The sequence below is a fragment of the Pinus tabuliformis genome, chromosome 5_1 (genome assembly GCF_031772625.1).
Source record: "Pinus tabuliformis cultivar Carrire ecotype Pingquan chromosome 5_1, CPIR1, whole genome shotgun sequence".
NCBI lineage: Eukaryota > Viridiplantae > Streptophyta > Pinopsida > Pinales > Pinaceae > Pinus > Pinus tabuliformis.
In genome coordinates this window covers 593,190,954-593,197,570 of record NC_142305.1, presented here as the reverse complement: position 1 = coordinate 593,197,570, position 6,617 = coordinate 593,190,954, and the positions used below count along the sequence as shown (strand labels likewise).

Sequence of the window (6,617 nt, the reverse complement as noted above, 5' to 3'; positions counted from 1 at the left end):
CCATCCCAAGCTTCCTCCTCAATAAACTGAACATCTCTGCTCACAAAGAACTTCTTGGTGGATGGGATATACAACCTGTAAGCCTTGGATTCCTCACTGTATCCGATGAAGATAAATTTCTCCCCTTTGCTGTCCAACTTCCTCCTTAGCTGATCAGGAATGTGTGCATAGGCCACACATCCAAAAATTTTCATGTGGGTGACTCCTTGCTTTCTCCCACTCCATGCTTCTTCCGGCACTTTGTTCATTACAGCTTTTGTAGGACACCTATTCAAGATATATACAACACAGTTTACGGCTTCAACCCAATAATCATTTGGCAAATGCTTTGCCTTCAACATGCTCCTCGCCATATCCATGATGGTCCTGTTCTTCCTTTCAGCAACTCCATTTTGCTGTGGAGTGTACCTTGCTGTAAATTGCTTGTGAATTCCATTTTCTCTGCAAAAATGTAGGAATTCCTTGGAGATATACTCACCTCCTCTGTCTGTTCTCAAAACTTTGATGCGCAGCCCACTTTGATTTTCTACAAGTGCTTTGAAATTTCAGAATTTTTCAAACACTTCACTTTTATTCTTCAAGAAATAAACCCAAGTTTTTCTTGTAAAATCATCAATAAATGTTAGAAAATATTGGCTGCCTACTAAAGATGGGGTTTGCATTGGTCCACATAAATCTGAGTGGACAATTTCTAAGGGTGCCTTTGCCCTTATGCTTTTCCCTGATGGAAAAATTTCTCTGTGTTGTTTTCCCAATATGCAGCCTTCACAAAGGCTGTCCGGTTTCTCTATCAATGGTAATCCTCTTACCATTCCTTTTCTGCTCAACAAGTTAAGACCTCCAAAGTTGAGATGTCCAAATCTCAAGTGCCACAACCAATTTTCATCCTTTGGCACACTTTGGAGAGCCTCTTGGGTAACTGCTGCCATTGCATCTTTGTTTTTCAAATCTGCCCTTATTCTAAGAGGGAACATTCTGTTCCTCGTCATCCTCACTTCAGCAATGCATTGCTTGCTGGGTGGAATATCCATGATGGTGCATACATCATTCTCAATGAAAACATTGTAACCCTTTTGAACAAGCTGTCCAATACTCAAGAGGTTACATCTCATTCCAGGAACATAATAAACATCTGTTATGGTTTTCCTTTCTCCTTGCTTTGTAAATATTTTAATTTCTCCTTTACCCATAACAGAAATTTTGCTATCAGTCCCAAGTGTGACTTGTGACTTCACACTTTGATCTAAAGCAGAAAACAAAGCTATGTTTCCTGTCATATGGTTGCTGCAACCGGAGTCTAGAAACCATATATCTTCACTATTTGTTTCAGCCATGTTACAAGCTAACAATACATTATCTTGGCTGACATTTTCTCTAGTAATATTTGCACTAGAGCTATTACTCACATCATGCTGCTTCTTTCTACATTCACTGGCATAATGCCCATATTTTTTACAATAATAACATTGGACATTGGGTTTTTCATACCTTTGTCCTTGAGCATGATGTTGTCCTCCTTGTTGGCTGCTGCCTTGACCTTGGTTCTGATTTGGATTGCTGCCTCTTCCTTGAGCATTTGCTGGACTGTTCCTTCCGCCTCTGTTCTAGCTTCTGTCTCTTCCTCTCTTGTTTCCTCTCCCTTGACCTCTTCCTCTTCCAAAGGACATCTGGGTCTTGAAGGCTTGCTCTAGAGATGAGTTTTCATTTCTACTCAACCTCTGCTCATGTGTGATCAGTGATGCATGAAGCTCATCAACTAAAAAGTTTGAGAGATCCTTTGTCTCTTCTATGGTGGTGACAATCACATGGAACCTTGAGGGTAGGCACCTCAATAGTTTCTCCACAATCCTCCTTTCTTCAAGTATCTCTCCATGAGATCTTATTTGTGTGACCAGGCCAATTACTTGAGTGAAGAATGAGTCAATATTGTCTGACTCCTTCATGCACAGGTTCTCAAAATCTTTCCTCAGCAACTGCAGTTTTGTTGTCTTCACTCTCTCCATTCCTTGATAGGCTGTTTTAAGAGTTTGCCATGCTTCTTTGGATGTCTTAGCTGCTGCTAACCTTGGAAACACGCTTCCATGCACTGCCTGATACAAGAAGAAGAGGGCTTTTGAGTCCTTCTTCTTGTGGCTCTTTAACAGATCCTTCTCTCCCTGAGTTAATGCATTAAACTCATTTTCATCTGCTGGTTGTTCAAAACCATCCTCAACTATTTCCCATAAGTCTTGGGAAGCAAACAAGGCTTTCATTGTTATTGCCCAATAGTCATAGTTTTTGCCATCAAATAGTGGGAGCTGCATACCCATGCTATTGCTGGTGCTTGTGCCAGCCATTTTTGCACTCTTAACTATGCTTCAAAATACAGTCAAGTATTTAAGAGAAATACCTTGGATTCTTTTGCCTGAGTCTTCACACTGCTGGAGAAGTTGCTGCAGTAAGAATCCTTCCTTCAGCTTCTTTGAACCCTTCAAAGAGCCTAGACCAGCTCTGATACCACTGTTGGGGATTTTTCTGTTAAAATCCCAAAAACAAACAACCAAACTGAACAGAGCAGAACAATGCTCTGTTTTAAACACACTGTTTTAAACACACAGGATCTTAGCACAGGGAAGCTTTAAAATTTCTTTGAGTAGACAGAGATTTCACACACAAACAAATTTATATTCATTAATAAAAGCAACTGCTGTTACAAACTTCTTCCTCTCTCTCAGAGGGATTCACCAAGAACATTTAACAAAAGGAATTACTCTGTCTTCTCCTGAGATTTTACACTGCTGTGTGTAAAGATCTCTTTTACATTCACTGTTTAAAGAAAACTTTACATTTACATTTACTACTTGTTTCATTCACTGCTGCTGCGTGCTCCTTCTTTACATCACACTGCTGTGCATCCCTTTCAATTACAATTTACTTCACCTCTGCACTGCTGTGCCTTCTTTGCAAAAAAAACTTTTCTTCACGCTGCTGCGTGGGTTACAATACATACTACATCGAATACAGGAACATTACATATATATATGACAATAAAACAAAACAAAAGAACTTACATCAGTTTTCACTTGCCATGCTTCGGTAAAACAATAGAATTAAATGTTTTTATCAGCCTTTACTTGTGCCCATACTCCGGCTGAAACAATATTAAAAATTTCATCAAAACTTACCAACCCACAGTAAATTCCATTTACTGTTTTACTAACATTTACTGGCGGTAAGTAAAACTTTTACTTCACCTAAAATTTCATTTAATGCTGGCCTGTACTTCAACCATTGACTTCAAATGGATCGCATCGCAGAATCTCATTTGGTCGGAACACAAAATTGGAGCACACACATATGGTGATCGCACCATCGCAATCGGAGAAATCAAGTGAACACGGAGGCTCCAAGCATACTTGCGATTTGGGATCTGCAATCTCATCGCATCGCAAGGATAAGGAAAAACAGTTTGATGCTGCTGTTTAATTTTTGCTGCAGTTGAAATTACAATTTCAACATGACGGTGTCCAAGTGGTCAAAGTTTGTTACATGATCCAGTAACAATCCCCTTGGGCTATGGAGTAACATGATATTTGCATGGTTTCGGGGTAACACTGGACGGATGGGGCGAGAATATATCAAACCAATACAATGCAATTCACCTCGCAAAGACTCCCACCATGGGTTTCCTCCGTGGACAGTTATCTCTCTTCACCGTATTTGCGACTGGTCGCAAGATCGCATTCTAGAGTGTTAGAGATGCCACCGGACAATGCAGCCTGGCCAAATATGCGACTATGCGACCTTCACCAGTCGCAGTTCCTTTCCACTGTATTTGCGACTAGTCGCAAAATCGCATTTTAAGTCTTCGAGATATCCCCGGAAAATGCGACCTCGTCGAATATACGTTCCTGCTGCTGGAGTACGCGGGAGGAACAGTGGATGCCCGCAGTCGAGGTGAAAACTGGTTATATACCCGAAGTTCAAAACTAAGAGTCTAATGCATGCGAAGTTATGAATTTATTACTCGCAACCCAGCTCAGCCTGGATAGAATTAGGTATTACGACAGGAACCCACTCGTGGCAAAAGACTCAATCCTACTAGAAACCCTCCCAAATAGACACCAACTTTACACTGGAAAGGAAAAACGCAGTAAAATAAAGCGAGATTACAAGACATAAATGGAGCAAAAGAACCTGGTGTATTTTCCAGCGTAGAAACCTTCCGTTCGAATGCCGATGACGCCGATGATGAAATCTCGGGTGGCTCTGAAGGGATGAATGTTTAATTGATAAGTCTTCTGCTCGTAAATGATGAACAGCACGAACCTAGACTGCTCTCACTTATACTCGTCTATGTATTATTCCAGGGCATCCGCATCTCATTTTTCTTCCACGTTACTCTGGTTCCATTAATATGCTCGCTGCCCAAAATATCTTTTCAATTTTTTTCTTTCTTTAACCAAAATATGTAAGATTTTATGGTCAATCCTGTAACAATGCACAGTATTGAAGTGCTTCAAGTAAACACGCTCAATCTAGCATGGAATAAACTCTCCTGAAATCTTGTTTATTCCTGTGCAAACTTAGCTACCTTCCTTGTGTTCGTAGCATCATTATTTCATTAGATTACCTCTTTCCTAATAAGTTTGTAATAAAAATTCTAGAAGAAACTTATAGTCTGGTATCAAATAAAGAAAGAGAACAATATTGCATAGCTCATAAGAATACTTATTCTATTCACACTTTGGCATAAATTTTAAAAGCACCAGTAACATTTTCTTTTTTAATATTAGACCACCTGAAAATACGTAGACAAGTCTCCAGTAGGAACGTTCAAGAAACAAGTCCTTCGATAGGTTGTTTTAGGAAGGCGTTCATCTGGTAATGTTAAGTTTAATCTACGGGCAATGCAATTTTGGAGATTTAAGATCTTGTGAACTTTGGTGACAGTGGTCCAAATGATGGGATTAAATGATTGGCATACTTTGTCGTTGTTGTTGATGGGAATAAGAAAATCTCTGGAAATTGCCCAAAAGCATTTCTATAATTTTCAATTCATTTGCATGCCTGGTCATTTTAATTTCTTGATTATTTTGCGTGAAGCAAATTTGTCAACACAGCGCCAATAGTCGAAGTACTGTCCAATACAATTCTTATGCCCGGTTTCATCTTCTTCAATCCTTTTCACACGTGCCTGGTATTGAAGAAGCGGTTTTACACACTTCGGCTTGCAGGATTCCTCAACTCCATGTTTGGGATCAACGGGCTCCTCATCTGACATTTTGACAACTGATGAATGCGCTCCCGATTACACCAAGGGCTCCCTCCTTCACAAATCTCAGCCCCCAGCGACGTCTTACTGACGCCTCCATGTACACACACAAATAACTCGAATGTTGATGTCTTCAATTAACCACCTGTCAAACTCCGACTATGCAGCTTACCATGTGTTGTTGCCTACGCACATAGTAACCATGTTGCTACTGTTGAGAGTGGTTGTGGACACCTTGAGAATCTGCATTCAGATGATCATTGTCCGACATCTTTCTTACATAAGTCTAATTGAATTTCTGTCAAATGCCGGAACACCCGATATAACTAAGGTCAAATTATGAACAACCTTAGTAACGCCCTCACGACATCTCACTGAGTAATAATTCATTAATCATAATTAAGTTCTCTTCGCAACACTTTGCGGCTTGAACCATTTTGAGAAAAAAAACTTGTCTTTAAAATTCGCTCTTTGCTCAGAATTGTAAAAATATCTTTGTTGACTTCCACAAACCCCTTCATAGATCAAATTACAGCGTCAATCTTTACTTGCAATGTTTAAAATGGCCCAAACCCTTTGTAATTGGCAGTTATTTATAATTCTCAACCTGATCTCGCAGGGCACACAAAAACCGCAAATACCACTCATGAACAAAATTGAAATTCTTTCTTGTGCAAGCCATGAAAAGAAGGCATGTACGTATGGAAAAAGCATGTCCACTATACGAAAGTAAAGTTTCCAGCTGGCGTTTATGTGTTTATGTCTTGATCCTCTGCTTTTCTTGATTTTATTCAATATTCTTAGGTATTACCCAGAATCATGATGCAATTTCCAAAATTTGCGAATCATGATGCAATTTCCAAAATTTGCGATGTCATTATAGAAGGAATTTTTTTGATGTAATTTCCAAAATTTTTAATGCCATTACAAAATACAAAGTAAGGATTGTACATTGCTGAAACTTTGAACTGTGGTGTTTGACTAATTTTTGTGTTTTCTCACATGTTTAAAAATTATTGGACAGAGAAAGACAAAATTTGGTTGAATCTGCCTATCGAAACCTATCATAGTTTCGATGTAATTAAATACTTACTCTTTTAAATTAAAAGTATAATAATTCACATATTTCATTTATCTTAAAATTAAATACTTATGGTTATAAATTAAATAGTGCATATTAGGAGATAAATCATGATGATTAAGAAATAATAATAAAAAATTACTCATAAAAATATAGTATCCAAAGTAAATGATATTATTGGGTAAGTAGTTGGTGAATCCTAACATTTCAATTAATATTTTCAATAACAACTAGTTTTGCCAAAACATTATATACTTTTATTTTGGTTTGACTTCAAAGTAA

At 38.5% G+C, this 6,617-nt stretch overlaps 1 pseudogene; it reads right to left on the bottom strand.

The window, feature by feature from the left end:
• Positions 1-5,053: 5,053 nt before the first annotated feature.
• Positions 5,054-5,263, bottom strand: LOC149166263 (cytochrome b-c1 complex subunit 6-1, mitochondrial pseudogene; annotated as a pseudogene).
• Positions 5,264-6,617: the final 1,354 nt, after the last annotated feature.